Source organism: Pseudopipra pipra, chromosome W (assembly GCF_036250125.1).
Source record: "Pseudopipra pipra isolate bDixPip1 chromosome W, bDixPip1.hap1, whole genome shotgun sequence".
Lineage (NCBI taxonomy): Eukaryota > Metazoa > Chordata > Aves > Passeriformes > Pipridae > Pseudopipra > Pseudopipra pipra.
Genome location: NC_087580.1, coordinates 35,971,738 through 35,990,352, shown reverse-complemented (window position 1 = coordinate 35,990,352; position 18,615 = coordinate 35,971,738). Strand labels below are relative to the sequence as shown.

The 18,615-nt window shown below is 50.5% G+C and overlaps 1 pseudogene; it reads right to left on the bottom strand.

Annotated features, from left to right (window-relative positions):
- LOC135405244 (zinc finger protein 208-like) overlaps positions 1-18,615 on the bottom strand; it is a 328,696-nt pseudogene that overhangs the window by 236,862 nt on the left and 73,219 nt on the right.

Sequence of the window (18,615 nt, the reverse complement as noted above, 5' to 3'; positions counted from 1 at the left end):
GGGAAAGATCTGCTGTTCCCTTTTTTCTGCCCTGCGCTTCAATGGCCTGTCCCACCTCCTGGGAAATAGAATGTAAATAAAGATTCCTGCCAGACAAAAGTTGCCACCACAGAAAGTTCTTCCTGCCCAAGAAGTGCCCAGGCTGCTTCACCAACTACACGTGAAGCCAAAGGTTCCAGCCTTTTTTTCCTGGTGGAAAGAGCTGCTGTTCCCATTTTTATGCCCTACTCTGCAATGGCCTGTCGCATCTCCTGGAAAATAGAATGTAAATGGAGATTCCTGCCAGAAAAAAAGTGGCACCACAGAAAGTTCTTCCTGACCAAGAAGTGCCCAGACTACCCCAACAACTGCACCTCAAAGCCAAAGCCTCCAGACTTTTTTTCCTGGTGGAAAGAGCTGCTGTTCCCTTTTTTCAAGCCTGCGCTGCAATGGCCTGTCCCACCTCCTGGAAAATTTTCTCTACATGAAGATTCCTGCCAGACAAAAAGTGCCACCACAGAAAACTCTTTGATGCCCAAGAAGTGCCCAGGCTGCCCCAACAACTGCACCTCAAAGCCAAAGCTTCCAGACTTTTTTTCCTGGTTGAAGGAGCTGCTGTTCCCTTTTTTCTGCCCTGCGCTGCAATGGCCGGTCCAACCTCCTGTAAAAATTTACTCCAAATGAAGATTCCTGCCAGACAAAACGTGCCACCACAGAAAACCCTTTGCTGCCCAAGAAGTGCCCAGGCTGCCCCAACAACTACACCTGAAGTCAAAGCTTCCAGAGTTTTTTTCCTGGTGGAAAGAGCTGCTGTTCCCTTTTTTCTGCCCTGCGCTGCAATGGCCGGTCCCACCTCCTGGAATATTCAATCCAAATGAAGATTCTTCCTAGAGAAAAAGTTCCACCACAGGAAACTCTTGGTGCCCAAGAAGTTCCCAGACTGCAACAACTACACCTCAAAGCCAAAGCCTCCAGACTTTTTTTTGCTGGTGGAAAGAGCTGCTGTTCCCTTTTTTCAGCCCTGCGCTGCAATGGCCAGTCCCTTCTCCTGGAATTTTGAATCCAAATGAAGATTCCTCCTAGACAAAAGGTGCCACCAGAGAAAACTCTTGCTGCCCAAGAAGTGCCCAGGCTGCCCCAACAACTACACCCGTAGTTAAAGCTTCCACACGATTTTTCTTGGTGGAAAGAGCTGCTGTTCCCTTTTTTCCAGCCGTACTCTGCAATGGCCAGTCCCGCCTCCTGGAAAAAATTTACTCTAAATGAAGATTCCTGCCAGACAAAAGGTGCCAGCACAGAAAACTCTTCCTGCCCAAGAAGTGCCCAGGCTGCCCCAACTACACCTGAAGCCAAAACTTCCAGACTTTTTTTCCTGGTGGAAAGAGCTGCTGTTCCCTTTTTTCAGTTCTACTCTGCAATGGCCGGTCCCGCCTCCTGGAAAATTGAATCCAAATGAAGATTCCTTTCAGACAAAAGGTGCCACCACAGAAAGATCTCCATGCCCATGAAGTGCCCAGGCTGCACCAACAACTGCACCACAAAGCCAAAGGATCCAGACTTTTTTTTTTCGAGGAAAGAGCTGCTGTTCCCTTTTTTCAGTCCTGCGCTGCTATTGCCGGTCCCACCTCCTGAAAATTAGAGTCCAACTGAAGATTCTTACCAGAGAAAAGGTGCCACCACAGAAAACTCTTTGCTGCCCAAAAAGTGCCCAGGCTGCCCAAGAACTACACCTGAAGCCAAAGCTTCCAGTCCTTTTTTCCTGGTGGAAAGAGCTGCTGTTCCCTTTTTGATGCCCTGCTCTGCAATGACCGATCCCACTGAAACAGGAGGCCAGGCCCAAAAGAGTTAACTAAGAAATTTGGGCCTGCTAACAAGCTACCAACATCCAAGATGATCTGTGTTCGTTCTGTTCTACTTACTGGACCAAAACTTCAGAGAATAGTACAAGAACATGTAATAGGCCTAGAAGCAATAAATTAGAAATATAACAGGATCAGGTAGACATTTGAATAGGAGAAATAGGCCGGGAGCCAGGGCTTTTCCCAAACTTCAGTGAGCGGGTCAAGAACAATGGAAGAGAAGAAGGGTCAGGCTGAAGAAGATGAGTTTAAGCCCCCAGACCCCCCAAAATATAGGGCCAAGAGAAGCACCACCCCAAGCCCCGCCTGAGCTTCATCTATACTCCGCCTATTATTAATATGCATTGATAGGTGTTGTAATCACTTGAATATGCATTTAATCACATCTGAAGATTGTATAAAATGCTGATTTTGTGTGAAGCCTTTGAGCAAGTTTGTCCAGCGTGAGCTGGCTTGCTCCCAATGTTGAATAAACAAATACCTTGCTGCTTAAAGACAAAAAAAATTCTCTGAGCAGTTTCTCGGACCGATTTTTCGGATTCACTTGGCGACCTGCAGCAGCACACCTTCTCCACCCGGCTGCGGAATCCCCCGGAGGACGGGACCCCCTTGGGCGCCCTCGGGTAAGTCTTTCTACCCGAAGGGGCTCCCTTCTTCGGTGGCTTCTTGCGGGGGCTGGACAAGAACACTGCCTGTTGATAAAAGGTATTTGTATCTGGTTTCTGGTTTTGTTTATTCTGGTTCTGGATACCCGTGAGTCGAGGCGGGACGCCGTCTCGCAGGGGACACGGGAGAGGACGCTCTCCCGGGGGAATATCCCCTCTGGTCTGGTCTGGTCTGGTTTTGTTTGTATTTGGCCCAATATTGTTATTGTGTACCTGATATATCTTGCTTACCTTGAAACATCCAGGAGCACATAGTTAAAGGTATTATCATGCTAAGAGTTGCCATATGAGAGGTAGTGCTGAAGAGTTAACTATAAGCACATCACTTTGGATAAGACCTAGAATTAAGATTTGTCAGTTTTGCAACTGTTAGTTATATGTATGAGCCTTGTGTAACAGATGTAAGGTTTGCCTCCCCGACAGACAAGGCTGGGTCAGAACCAGTGTGCATATTGCAGAAAAGAGGGACACTGGAAGCAAGAATGCCCTGAATTAACAGGTGGAAATACAGGCACAGGAGAGGCTGTTGTTGCTTACAGAGTACTGAGTGAAGGGGGGGCCGGCAGGCCAGTGCTAGGGGACCTGCTGGTAAAAATTAAACTAGGGGAAGAAAAAGAAGAATTAGATTTTCTAATTGATACCAGGGCTACATTTTCTGTTTTGAATTAATACCTAAAAGTGATAAATATGTTTAAGTCGTGGGTGCCACTGGCCAATCAGAAAAGCTTTCTTTTGAAACCCCTAAAGTTCAAAATTGGAAAACAAATGGGAGATGGGAGTGCCTCAGTTTTTGTAGTTACCAAATTTATCCAAACTCGTATTGGGCAGAGACCTACTAGAAAATCTGGGAGCTGTAATAGAATTCAAACAAGGTAAAATTGAACTTAAGGTAAAGGAAGAACAATTAATAGCAGCTCTGAGTTTAGCAATGAGCTATGTGGAGCCAAGCCAGGGTAATTCAAATGTCAATCAAATTTTAGATCAGGTATACCCAGGAGTTTGGGCTATTGAAACACCAGGAAAGTCAAAAAGAGCAGCTCCCATTGAAATAGAATTACAGACAGGAGCAAACCCAGTAGTTAGGAAGCAATATGCACTGAAGCTGGAAGTCAGAAGAGGAATTGAGCCAATAATAGACAACTTTTTGAAATTAAGGTTTTGTAGAGTGTGAATCAGATTGCAACACCCCAATTTTACCAGTCAAAAAGACAAATGGAACACATAGGTTGGCTCAGGATTTAAGAGCAGTAAATAAAATAGCTAAAACATACATGCAGCTGTTGCAAACCTATATACCTTATTAACAATATTAAAAGAAAGTGTAATTTGGTTCACAGTATTAGACTTAAGAGATGCCTTTTTCTGCCTTCTCTTAACACAGGAAAGTCAAAGGATATTTGCCTTCAAGTGGGAAAATCCCACCACAGGAAGGAAAACTCATCTCATTTGGACAGTGTTACCTTAAGGGTTAGAAAATATTCCCAAAATTTTGGGAATTAATTAGCTAAAGAATTGGAACAATGGCAGTCACCACTGGGAAAGGGTGTACTTTTATAATATGTGAATGATCTATTGATTGTTACTGAAAAACAAGGAGAATGTGTTCAATGGACAGTACCAAATATGCCTTTGGCATAGTTCACACTCATGGAGCAATTTGGAAAAAAGAGGACTTTTAACTCTTCAAGGAAAAGTTGTGGAATATACTGAAGAAACTCTATGATTATTAGAAGCTGTACAACTCCCCTCTCAGGTGGCAATTCTGCACTGCCAAGGACACCTGAAAGGTAACACTGTCCTGGAAATAAGAAACAGAAAAGCTGATGCAGAAGCTGAATTAGCTGCTGCAAGAAGTAAAGAACTATCAGTAGCAGCTTTAGTGCTAGAAGAACTAGACACAGATCAACAGGTAGAATATCAAGAAACAGATTATAAGTGGATACATGAAAATCAAGGTAAGGTGTTAGACAATAGATGAGGTTAACTAAAAACAGATCAGTTAATACTGTTAGAAAAATTAGTGTGGCAATTTGTAAAAGTAAAACATGATAAAACTATTGGGGCTTAGACTCACTCTATTAGCATTTAAGGACTAGAGTAGCAGGACCAAATTTATTTATCACAATAGAGCAAGTCATATCCCAATGGGAACTTTGTCTTTAATACTGGAACAAAAATACACCAAAGGGCAATAAGTAAAGGGCATTTCCCAGGTGAAATTTGGCAAATTAATTTCTCTGAGCTCCCAAGAAAAGGGGGGAGAGTCCTGTTATCTCTTAGTTTTGACTGACACATTTTCTGGATGGCCTGAAGCTTTCCCATGTAGAAAAAAAATGAATCAAAAGTAGTGATTAAAGTCTTGTTGAATGAGATTGTACCATGGTTTGGAATGCCTAAGAGCATCTCTTCAGATAGAGGTTCACACTTTTGTGCATGAATTGTACAAGCAATAAGTAAAGCACTAAAAATCAATTGGCAACTGCATATGCCCTACAGACTCCAAGCAAATGGGCAAGTAGAAAAGATGAATCTAAAATATGTCAAGAAACAAATTTTCATTGGTATCAAGCTTTACCTATTGCTTTAATCAGGCTAAGGGTCAAGCCAAGATCAAAAGGGAAACTGAGACCATTTGAAATTCTATTGGGCAGACCCTACATGATGCAAACTGTGAATAGTGAAGCTGTAGATCAAATCAGTAATCAATATGTGTGTGATCATGTTATGGCTGTAGGAAAACAATTGCAGAAAAATGCTACAGTGGTGTTAGAACACCAACCCAAGCAGCCTGATTGTGAGTTACATCCCTTCAACCCTGGTGATCAGGTATATGTTAAGAATCTTTCAGGAGATCCACCACGAGAGAAGTGGGATGGACCCCAGCAGGTGCTGATGACCACCTTCACAGTGATCTGGGTGAAAGAGAAACCCACGTGGATCCACTGCTCTCGAGTCAAGAGGGTTCCAGAGGAAGCATGGACCTCGGGAGAGGAATCATCTGCTATCAAGCCTCCTCAATGCTGATCTTTGGACTGATAAGTACATTAGTGTTAAATCAAACTCTTGCCCAAAAATTATTATGGTCTCAGGCCTATAATGGGAATTCTAGTCTATGATTTGCTATAAATACAGATATTCTGAATTCATCTGAACTGAACCAATACAATCCATCTGTTATAGTCCTCCAAGGAACAAGGGTACTGAATAATTGGTAAAATCCTGGTACCCCATAGGATGCAAGTGTTTTAATAGGCACAGATTAGATGGTCACCCAAAATTGACGTTACTGTGGAATGTAATTAGTGGCTGATCAGTGTTGGCACACCTTCACTCTAGATAAATCAGTTTCTGTGATGTGTCAGTGGACATTCAGGGAAGGAAATATAACCAGGAGATTTCCAACCAGCAAATCTCCTACCACCCCATTGACTAAGACCACCACCAGTTCTACAACTCCTTCTTTAGCCTGTGAGAGTGTCCACAATTTAACTTATGCTGGACCTTACATGATTAGACACTCAAATGAGCAGAAGCTGTCATTAGATCCCACATATTCACTGAAGAGGGTTCGAATAAACCTTCAAGTAAACATATCAAACATACAAAAAGATTGTCAGCCCTGTATTCAACAAAGCCTTAAAGGCTGGCATGCATAGATGATGGCCAGATCCACTCGTACCTGAATTCAAAGAGATGTAACCGGATGGTTTGGCACAGGATTAGGTGTATTAAACACCATAGATCAAGAAGTATTAGTGAATAAACTAAGTGCTGTCACATCTGATCTAGGAAAATTCAAAGTCCCTTTAAGATCATCTTTGGTCACTTTGGCAGAAACACAGTCATTGGCAGTTAAATTGTTAACATTAGTAGCCAACCACACTGCAAAAGATTTCACCAAAATTATTGACAATGCTGGTGTCATCCATAAAAGGTTTGCACTTGCAATACAATGTCTCCAAACTCAACAGTGGGTACAATCTGTAGCTGCAGGAATATTAAGAGAAGGAACTTCAGGAATATTGCCACAAGAGGTAAGAGAAATAATAGCTAGAAACAGTTCTACTACACAGTTTGAGAAAAATTACCAGGCGTGGTGGCAGTTAGGGAACTTCACTTACAACCCTCAACATGAACAAATTGAAGATTATGTGCTCATTATCAGTGCAGCTAAAGAAAAGACCATCTTTCCTATCCTGGCATTAGGAGCCATACACCAAAATGTAATTGTCAGACCCATAGACCATAATGTTTGGGCAAGTTATGACCACACCAAGAAAAAGTGACAGTCAGTCAGTCCTGAGGCATGTATTCCTAAAGAACAATTAGGATATATCTGTGAAAATGCTGTAGTAGAAAATGAAGATTTATGCTTAGATGCTGAAGATAGTGTGTGTACCTTTGAAATGCTTCCCCATGCTAAAACCCAATCACAAGTCTATTACGTAGGAAATGGATGTGCATGTGTTAGAATCTTTTGTGTTAATTCTACCATAGATACTTGTCATGAAGTAGTGAGTGGTACTAATTTTTTTGTTTTACTAAAATAATAGGCTGTGACTTTGATTATATCATTCTAGTGACTACTAGACAACTGATTGAAGCTGATTATACAATGTATCATGATGTGCTGAAATTGCAGACAGGAATGAACATTAATCTTCTAAAGCAATGCTTAAACATCCTGATATAGAAAAACTGGTCCAGGAAGGAAACAGAACGACTAAACGAATGCTCTGGCAAGTGGAACATGACACTGAAAACATAAAAACTGTTTTAACCAAAGTGGAAAAAGTGGGAGAGCACCACTGGTGAGACATCTTTACAGGATACTCCCCTAGAGCATCCCAAGTGTTCCACTATTTAATGCATCCAATACTGGTATTAGGAGCTGGCATTATTCTACTACTGGTCCTAATTGTTTGGCTATGGTACAAATCAAGCATCATGGTTAGAAGGATGCAGATAATGTGGGCTGTGATGAATACCTATCAAAATCCATTAGAACTTGACGAAAGAATTCATAAATTCTAAACAAAAAGGGGGGAATGAAACAGGAGGCCAGGCCCAAAAGAGTTAACTAAGAAATTTGGGCCTGCTAACAAGTTACCAACATTCAAGACGATCTGTACCCGTTCTGTTCTACTTACTGGACCAAAGCTTCAGAGAATAGTACAAGAACATGTAATAGGCCTAGAGGTGATAAATTAGAAATGCAGTAGGATAAGGTAGACATTTGAATAGGAGAAATAGGCCGGGAGCCAGGGCTTTTCCCAAGCTTCAGTGAGCGGGTCAAGAACAATGGAAAAGAACGAAGGTCAAGCTGAAGAAGATGAGTTTAAGCCCCCAGACCCCCCAAAATTGAGGGCCAAGAGAAGCACCGCCCCAAGCCCCGCCTGAGCTCCACCTATACTCTGCCTATTATTAATATGCATAGATAGATGTTGTAGTCACTTGAATATGCATTTAATCACATCTGAAGATTGTATAAAATGCTGATTTTGTGTGACGCCTTTGAGCAAGTTTGTCCAGCGCGAGCTGCCTTGCTCCCAGCATTGAATAAACAAATACCTTGCTGCTTAAAGATAAAAAATCTCTGAGCAGTTTCTTGGACAGATTTTTCGGATTCATGACATCATACCATTTCTGTGACATCACAGCTCCCCTGTGACATCACATCTTTGTTGTGACATCAAGGATTCTCTATGACATCACATCCATCATATGACATCACATCATATCATCCCTGTGAAATCACATCCTCCCCATGACATCACAGCTCCCCTGTGACATCACGTCTTTCCTGTGTCATCACATCTCCCTCATGACATCACAGTCATCATATGACATCACATCTCTCCTGTGATATCATATAATCCCTGTGACGTCACATCCTTCCCTGTGACATCACAGCTCTCATGTGACATCACATCTCCCCATGACATCACATCTTCCCTGTGACATCACAGCTCCCCTATGACATCACACCTCCACTGTGACATCACACCTCTCCTATGATGTCACAACCATCATATGACATCACACCTCTTCTGTGAAATCATAACATCTCTGTGATGTCACATCCTCTCCTGTGACATCACAACTCCCCTATGACATCGCACCTCTCCTTTGATATCGTATCATCCCTGTGACATCACATCCTCCCCTCTGACATCACATCCTCCCTGTGACATCACATCCTTCCTGTGACATCACATCTCTATGACTTCACATCCATCATATGACATCACACCTCTCCTGTGATTCACATCCTCCCCTGTGACATCACATCATCCCTGTGACATCACACCTCCCCATGATATCACATCTCCCCCGTGACATCACATCCAGTGACATCCAGATCCATCCCAAGGCTGGGGGGGTGTGTGAGACAGGCAGAACCACAAATGCCTGCACAGCCCAGAGCAGTCAGTGTGGGGCTGTGCTTGCTGCTGCAGAGACCCCCAGGGAACAAACCCAGGCAGTAGTTTCCGGGAGGTGTCCCTAAGGAGGACACTTGCATTATTATTGCTTCTTATTTGTAATATCTCATAGATCTATCATACAACACCTAAGGATGGATTCTATAGAATATGTGCCATAGATATTTGGGTTGGGTCTGGCTGAGCTGCAGTTCAGTTCCCCACAGCAGCCCTCCCAGGGCTGGGCTTGGCATTGGCAGCTGGAAGGGGGTTGAGAACACCCCAGTGTTTTGGCCACTGCTGAGCACAGCACCAACACTGGGACATTCCTTCCTGAGCTGAGGGCAAGAGCCTGGCAGGGGACCCAAGTAGGCCAGCTGAGCCCAACTGACCCAAGGGACATTGCAGACCATGGGAGGTCAGCTCAGCTCTAAAAGCTGAGGCAGGGAGCAGGAGGGGGGCATTCATTGTCTGATGGCTGCCTGCTGAGGAACCGTCCCGCGGACCCAAGCCCTGCTCCTCGGGAGTGGCCGACCATGGCTGCTCATGGGAAGTAGAGAACAAACCCTGCTGTCTTTTGCTTTAAATAAACTGTCTCATCTCAATCCACAAATTGGGGTTTTTTTTCACCTTTCTCTCCTCTCCTGTTGGGAAGGGGAGTGATAGAGCAGCTGGGAGGGCACCTGGTGTCCAGCCAAAGTCAACCCACCACACACCTGAACACTTCCAGAGACTGCACCACCTCCCTGGGCTACTTGTTCCAATGCCTGAACACTCTCTCAGTGGAAAAAGGGTTTTGGAATATCTAATCTAAGCCTCACCTGATGCACCTTAAGGCCGTTTCCTCTCTTCCTGTCACTAAAGGCTTTGCAGAAGAGACCAAGCCCCATACCCACTAAAACCTCCTTTCAGGTCATTGCAGAGAGCAATGAGGTCCCCCCTGAGCCTCCCCTTCTCCAGACTCAACAAGCCCAGTTCCCTCAGCCGTCCCTCAGCAGACATGTTTTCCAGAGCCTTCCCCAGCTCCGGTCCCTTCTCTGGAGACGCTCCAGCCCCTCAAGGGCCTTTTGGCACTGAGGGCCCAGAACTGGACACAGCACTCCAGGTGGGGCCTCCCCAGTGCCCAGCACAGAGGGGCAATCAGTTCTCTGCTCCTGCTGGCCACACCCTTCTCCACAAAGGCCACGATGCCCTTGGCCTTCTTGCCCCCCTGGGCACACTCTGCCTCATATCCAGCCCCTGTCAAGCAGCACCCCCAAGTCCCTTCCTGCTGAGCAGCTCTCCAGCCCCTCTGCCCCCAGCCTGGAGCGTTCCAGGGGGTTGTTGGGACCCAAGTGCAGGCCCTGACACTTGGCCTTATTGATCCAGCCTGTCCAGATCCCTCTGCAGAGCCTTCCTGCCCTCCAGCACATCCACACTCACACCCAACGTGGTGTTGTCCACGACTTGCCTGATGGGGCACTCGATCCCCTGGCCCAGATCATCAAGAATGATGTGAAACAGGAGCAGCCCCAACCCTGAGCCCTTGGGAACCCCACTAGTGATCGGCCACACCTGGATTTCCTTCCATTCCCCACCACTCCCTGGGCCATCAGACACTTTGTCACCCAGCAAACAGTTCCCTGGGCAAGCCATGAGCAGCCAGTTTGTGCAGGAGATGCTGGGGGAGATGGTGCCAAAGGCTTTCTGGAATTCCACAGAGACACATCCCCAGCCTTTCCCTCAGCTGCTGAGCGGGTCCTTTGTCAGAGAAGGAGATGAGGTTGGTCAGGCAGGACCTGCCTTTCCCAACCCCACACTGGCTGGGCCTGATCCCCTGGTTGTCCTCTCCCTGCCATGGGATGGCACTGAGGAGGATCTGCTGCATGGACTTCCCTGGTCCTGAGGTCAATGGGACAGGCCAGGAGTTCCCCAGATCCTCCCTTTGGCCCTTCCTGTGCATGGGCATCCCATGTGCTTGTTGCCAGTCAGCTGGGACTTGTGCAGTTGTGCAGCACTGCTGGGGAATGAGTGAGAGTGGCTTGGCCAGCTCTTTCTCCAGCTCCCTCAGGACTCTTGGCTGCATCCCATGTGGGCCCAGGCACTTGGGGGGGTCTCACTGGCAGAGCAGGTCACTGACCATTTCCTCCTGCCTTGTGGGGGCTTCACTCAGCTCCCCATCACCAGCTTCCAGCCAAAGCCTGCCTGCCAGGTGTCCAAGGGGTCAGTTCTGCTGCCCCCTCCTTCCTTCCCCCACAATGGAAAACTCCCTCATTTTGGGTCCCTCTGCCCCAGACGGCTCCAACCACCACCTCACCCACCAGTCCCACAATCATGGAATGCTTTGCCTTGGGAGGGGCCTTCAAGAGCATCTCAGGACCCTCAGAGGAAAGAATTCCTTCTTACTCCTTCCTCCAACCCTTCCCTCTATCCGTGTGAAGCCACTGCCCCTTGTCCTGTCACTCCAGGCCCTTGTCCAAAGTCTCTCTCCATCTTTCTTGTTGGCTCCCTTCAGGCACTGCAAGGCCACAATTAGGTCACCCCAAAGCCTTCTCTTCTCCAGCCTCAGCAATCCCAATTCTCTCAGCCTTTCCTCACAGCAGAGCTGCTCCATCCCTCTGATCCTCTTGCTGCTCCCCTCTGCACTCACTCCAACAGGTCCATGTCCTTCCTCTGCTGGACCCCAGAGCTGGAGGCAGCTCTGCAGGTGGGGCAGCATTACAGCCACGCATGTTCCAGCAAGGACATGGTGGAACCTCATGGAACCAAGGACCATTGGGACACTGCAGGGCCTTCTGGAGCCAAAGGAGCCCTGGGACACTGGGCAATCTCATGGAATCAAGGCAGCACTGTCCCCCTGGGAAAAGTCCTGGAATTCAGGGCCCATTGTGACACTGCAGCTCCCCATGGAACAAAAGAAACCCTGTGACGCTGCAGAAACTCATGGAACCAACGGACCATTGGGACATTGAGGGGGCTGATGGAATCAGGAGTCCATTGGGACAATCCAGGGCCTCATGAAATCAAAGGAATTCTGGGACACTGTCGAACCTCCTGAAACCAAGGGTTCCTGCTGACATGTGTGTCCTCCTGGAACCAAGGGAGCCCTGAGATATTTCTGAACCTCCCAGAATCCCGGGGCCATTGGGACCCTGCAGAACCTCCTGCATTCAAGTGCTCCTTGTGAAACTGCAGGCTCTCCTGGAACCCAAGGATTCCTGGAACACTGCAGAGCTCACAGAACCAAGGGGCCACTGTCCCACTGCAGCTCCTTCTGAAGCACAAGGGACCCTGGGACAATGGGAAATCTCTGAGAATCCAAAGGGCATTTAGGGACTGCAGGGCCTCAGGGAACTAAAGGAACCTTTGGAGACTGTGGAAGCTCATGGAATCCAGGGGCCATTGGGACATGTGGGGCCTCCTGGAAGCAAAGGAACCCTGAGAATGTCTGTGGGAACAACAAAAGGCAGCAGCAGCTGCATTCAGTTAATCAGGATCCAAAAGGAGTGTTTTGGCCTTGACTGGTGTTTTCCATCCAGAGAGTGCTGTTTGCCAAAGTGGAAACCACTTGGAATGCTCTGCATGGCAGCCTGTGTTTTTGTCTGGTGGCTGAACACAGCCAGCACATGAGGGGAGGGGAATGTGTGGGATCAGGGCACTGCTTTGGGGCCATGCTGGGAATTCCAGTGGACTAAAAGACAAAGCCCAGGCGCTGTTTCCAAAGGAACCCCAATGAAAGGGGGACACCGGAAAGATGGGCAGACAAGTCCTGGAATGGAACTCTGTGTGTGCAGCCTCATTTTCTCATTCAGCACCCACAGGAGAGAGGGCAAAAAGTGGGGGTTGGGAGCCCAAAACTATTTGGGGGGAAACTGGGGATTGAAAGGACAATGGGAAAGTGGGAGGAACAAGGAGAAGGGTGGAAAAGGGGGGGTGGTCTGGCAGGTCCACTGGTCTCATGGGGGTCTTTGGGCACAGGGAGGTTTGGAAAGGGGGGTGGCCCCCTGAGGTCCCAACTGACTGTGGGGTGCTGGGGGCTGCTGGATCCAATCTCAGCCTTGGATTATGCCAACAGTTTAATTTAGAGGAATTACAGAGGTGTGACTGAACCACCCAGCTTTTAATGATGGCAAATCAAATCTATTGATACAAATGAGTTATTTAGGGTTACAAATGACCAGACAAAAGATCTTCATCAGGATTATTTACAGTAGAAACACTAAAACTACCAGGAGTGAAGGACTATTGCTTTACATATGACAGTGGTTGACACTAAAGCAATTCTACTCAAGCTGGCACAAAAGCAATAATTCCTAATTAGAGATGGATGGAACTCCCCCAGACCAACGCTCAGGGGGAGATCTCTGCTCTCAACCTCCAGGAGTGACCTTGGGGGGGGTCCCCAGCTAAGGCAGGAATCTCCACACACCCCCCAAGAAGGGTTCTGATGGAAGAAACTGCCCCTGGGAAAGGGGACTGGCCCTTTGTGGTCGAAAGGGATGGACTGACAGTCACTGGACTCAGGGGTTGCTTCACCATCAGGGGGTTAATTCAAGGTGGAAGCAGCGGCCAAAGCTCTTCCTGCAGTCGGGGAACTCAAAGGACTTCTCTTACTGGTGGGTCCGTTGGTGTGTGGTCAAGTTACCGCTCTGGGTGAAGCTCTTCCCACACTCCCCACACTTGTAGGGCCTCTCCCCGGTGTGGATGTGCTGGTGTGTGACAAGGTGGGAGTTCTGGTTAAAGCCTTTCCCGCAGTCAGAGCAGCGGAAGGGCCTCTCATCCGTGTGCGTCCGCTCATGCCTGAGGAGAGTTGAGCTGTGCTGAAAGCTCTTCCCACATTCCAAGCACTTGTAGGGCCGTTCCCTGGTGTGGATGAGCTGGTGTCTGCATAGGTTGGCCCTGTCACTGAAACTCTTCCCACATTCCCCGCATGTGTAAGGCCGTTCCCCAGTGTGGATGTGCTGGTGTTGGATCAGGTTGGAACTCTGCCTGAAGCTCTTCCCACATTCCCTACACGTGTAGGGCCGTTCCCCAGTGTGGATGTGCTGGTGTCGGATCAGGTTTGTGCTCTTCCTGAAGCTCTTCTCACATACCAAGCACCTGAATGGCTTCTCCCTGCTGGGAGGCTGACCAGGGACCACCAGCTCAGAGCTCCGCCTCAAGCTCCAGCCACCTTCCCGGCACAGGCTGGCTCTTTCCTCCTCAGAGCACCCTGGGATGGCTTTGGAGCCCCTCCTGTGGGGGGATCTCCGGCCCTTTTCCTCCCCGCTGCCTTCCTGTGCCGGGGAGCCCTTCAAAATGGCCTCTCCCACCAGGGTCTCACGGGGGGATTTGTCCTCCGGGCTCTCTGTCCTCAGCTCGGGGCCTGGGGCAGGAAGCAAGAAGGACAGGGAGGGGATTTGCCTCCGGCCCACAGGGAAGGCCAAGGACATCCCCCCAACTCCGGCCCCGGCAGGACGGTGGCGCCAGCGGGGTTGTCCTGCAGCCGGGGCCATGCTCGGCTGACAGAGCCAGCACAACACCCGCCCAAAGGGACACTGACTTCCTCCTCACCTGCCTGGGGGGCCCAAGGCATCTTCCTCTTCCTCGCAGCCTCCTCCTCCATCCGCCCAAGCTTTGGGAAGGACAAATCCTGATGGGGGGAAAACAAGGGCTGAGTGCGTTGGCTTGGGGGTTCCTCCTGCCCAAGTCCATCTCTAGAACTCACCGGGCATCCTGTGTCCATAAAAACCTTCAAAACACCAAGATTCAGCCCAGAAAAACCCAAACCACCAGGATTCAGGCAAAAAACCCTTCAGAAACAGAAAGATGAACCCCCCCCACAAAGTGCAAAAAGTTAAAATTCAGCCAAAAATACTGCAAAATATGAAAATTCATCCCAAAAAAATAGTGCTTAATTAGGAGGATGAGGGGATTGAGGTCATTTCATGAGCACTTGATTCAGTTGCTACATATTAATCAAAAGCTGTATTAATGTAGTGTCACTTCAAACTCTCCAGGGCTGTTCCTCGAGGTTCTCTGGCCCCCTGCCAGTCCAGGGCTGTTTCTCCAAACCACCAAACCACGTGTGCCAAACGCCCTGGTTGGTCAGTGCCGGCTGGGGGAGCGGGCACTCGGTGAGGGGATGAGAAAACTGCACCCAGGGCTGGGCTGAAAGAGGCTTCAGCACCACTTCTGATGGCCCAGGGGCAGCATTTGGTTTCTCCCAAACAGAGACATGGCACTTGTTCCGCTGCAGGGAGTCAAGGGCAGGAGGGTGACTCCTGCTGCATGGATGGAATGGCAGAGGATCCCTTGGGTCCCCAGGATGGATCAGAACTCAGGGATAGAAACTGCCCTTAGGCTCAGGATGCAGCTGCCAGCACAGATTCACCTGCAAAGTCTGCAGTGAGTCAAGCTCTGGAGAGGAGACTGTGCCCCATGGATGGGATTGCAGAGGGGCCCTCAGGTCCCCTGCAGGAATCAGCAACCAGGAATAGACACAAAATGCTCCCCTGAAGAGTTCTGGGAGAGTGTCCTGTATGGAGGGGACAGTGTCACACCACCAGGGCAGGGCTGGCAAGTGGGAGGCTGCTCCAGGGGTCTGCAAGAGGCCTCCTGCTCTGCTTGGCCCCAGCACTGGCTGGTACCAACACCCCCGGCTGCCCCCGGCCCTGGGCAGCTCTGCTGCCACAGGCTGTGCCCTCACCGTGGCCCTGCAATGGCCCTGCCTGTCCCTCACCCATGGCCCTGCCCGTGGCCCTGTCCCTTGGCTCTCTCTCTGCCAGCTCAGTGTGGGGCACACGGGCTGGGGGTCCCTCCCAAGCCCCCCGGGCAGCCGGCGTTGGCTGGGGGGATGTGAGGGCTGGGCCTGCTCAGCACAGCCCCAGCCTCGTGCCCAGCGCCTCTTTCCTGACCCACACAAGAGCTTCCCGGCCCCCCCAGGGCTCCCCTGCTGCTGCCTCTGCTCCTGGCCCTGCCTTTGCTGCTCCCTTGGCTGGGGCAGCGGCTGCAGGGGGGGATGGCAGCAGCTTCAGCTCCACGGCACTTCCTGGGGGGAGCTCAGCCCGGGGGGGACGGGCAGGGACCTGATGGGGATGGACAGGGGCCCAGCAGGGACAGCCAGGGCCTGCAGGGGAAGGCACAGGGACAACCTGGCCCCCCACACTGACACCGCTGTCTCTGCTCCTCCTCGCAGGCTCTGTGGCCAGGCACAGTTTGTGTTCCTGTGTGCCCACCATCTCAGCACTTGGAGACGCTCAAATCAGCGCCCGCAGCTCTGCAGCAAAGCCCCAGCTCACCTGGCACACAGGGGATGGACACAGCACCTTCTCAGTGATGGGCACTGACAGCTTTGCCTCTCTTTCCCACCACAGGGTTCTCCTTCCTCAGCAGCACCTCTGCCTTGCACTTATTCTCAGCCTCACCTCAGGGACAGCTCTGGGCTCACCTCCGCGCCACTTCTCAGCCTCACCTCAGGGTCTGGGCTCAAGGACAGGAACCTGCAGGGAGGGGACATCAGGTGCAAGCTGAGGGCTGCCTGCTTGCACTGCCCTCTGGGCTTCTTTCTCCTTCTACAACCAGCCCAAAACTTAGCCTGCTTTTCTAACACCACACATTTACAGACTAACCTTGGAGATAGATATGGACAGACATCTCTATCACCCTGGGGATGGAGCCTCAAGCATGTGCTGCCACAGGAATGGCAATCAGAGAATCACAGAATCAGCCACATTGGAAAAGACCTCCAAGATCATCAAGTCCAACCCTGGATCCAACCCCACCGTGCTTCCCAGACCATGGCACTGAGGCCACATCCACTCTCACCTTCAACACCTCCAGGGACGCTGACTCCACCCCCTCCCTGCCCAGACCATTCCAAGGCCTGATTACTCTCTCGGGAAAAAATTGCTTCCTAATATCCAACCTAAACCTCCCTGGCACAGCTCAAGACCCAGCCCTCTTGTCCTACTGCTGCTTCCTGGCACAACAGCCCCACCCCCACCTGGCTCCAACCTCCTGGCAGGGACTTGCAGACAGTCAGGAGGACTCCCCTGAGCCTCCTCTTCTCCAGCCTCAACACCCCCAGCTCCCTCAGCCTCTCCTCACACCACTTGTGCTCCACTCCCTTCCCCAGCCTCGCTGCTCTTCTCTGCACCTGCTCCAGCCCCTCCAGGGCCTTCCTCAACTCAGGGGCCCAGAGCTGGACACAGCACTCCAGGGGTGGCCTCACCAGCGCTCACTCCAGCCCAACAATCACTTCCCTGCTCCTGCTGACACACTCTTCCTCAGCCAGGACACCAGCCACTGGCCCTCTTGGCCACCTGGCCACACTCTGCCTCCTCTTCAGCTTCCTGTCCATCCACACTCCCAGCTCCCTTTCTGCCTGCCTGCTCTCCAGACACTCTGGCCCCAGCCCGGGGGGCTGACGGGGCTTCTTGTGGCCAAAGGGCAGGACCCGGCCCTTGGCCTGCTGGAACCTCATCCCCTTGCAATCAGCCCACGGATCCAGCTGGGCCAGGTCCCTCTGCAGAGCCCTCCTGCCTTCCAGCACATCAACACACCCCCAGCTTGGGGTCAGCTGCACATTTGCTGATGAAATGCCTGGTTCTGCAGCAGCTGCAGATGCTCAAGGGGCAGCAGGACCAAGTCAGGGGCCTGGGGGGCTTTGGGGTGCGGGAGGGTCCTGGGGGAGCTGGGGAGGGGCTTTGGGGATTGGGGGTACAAACCAGGACAGACCAGTGCAGACCAGTACCTCCTCACTGCTCCCTGGATCTCTCTTGGAGCTGGGCCACGTTGTCCTGGGACATCTCAGCCCCCCCCAGTGCCCTCCCAGTACAGCCCAGTGCCCCCAGTACAGCCCACTGTGTTCCTGTCCCAGGGTGCCAGGGTGCCCCCCTCTTTGGGGAGGTTGGAATGGAGTTGAGGGGGGGGGCTGGGGGAGATTTGAAGGGATCTGGGGGTTTGGATGGGGATTTGGGGGCGTTTAGGGGTCTTTGGGTGTATTTGGGGGAGTTAAAACAGGTTTTGGGGGCATTGGGGCATCAAAGGGGTCTGTGGGGGGAGGGGACTAAAGGGAAAATGAAGGTTAAGGGACATATGGGGAGGTTAAAGAGGTCTGGGGGGGAGATGAGGGGCTGCACCAAGAGCAGGTGAGTCCTGAGACCTCCCCGGTGTCCCCAAGACCCTCTTGGTGTTCCTAATTCCCCCCCTTGACACTCCAAGACAAGCCTGGTGTCTCCAGTGTCCCCAGGGCCTCCCCATTGCCATTACTGCCCCCTTGACACCCCCAATTCCACTGGCCCCAAGCCCCATCCCTGATGTCCCCAACCCTCCATCTCACCCCAGGAGCCCCCCCTGGACCCTTTGACCCCAAAAATGCCCCCCACACGCTCACAGAAAGGCCAAGGGCATCTGGGGACACGTTGGGAACAGTCGGGGGGCTTTGGGGGGCACTGAGGGATTACTGGGGGATACTGGGACACACTGGGGGGAACCAGAGGGCACTGGGAGGGACTAGAGGGTTACTGAGGGATCCTGGGAGGGCACCGGGAGGGACTGGGGAGTTACTGGGGGATTATCAGGACACAGGGAGAGACACTGGCAGGTTACTGGGCCATACTGGGGGTTACTGGGTGCTCACTGGAACATCACTGGGCCATCCTGGGGGGCAGTGGGAGGTCACTGGGACACACTGGCTGGTCACTGAGGGGGTTACTGGGCCATACTGAG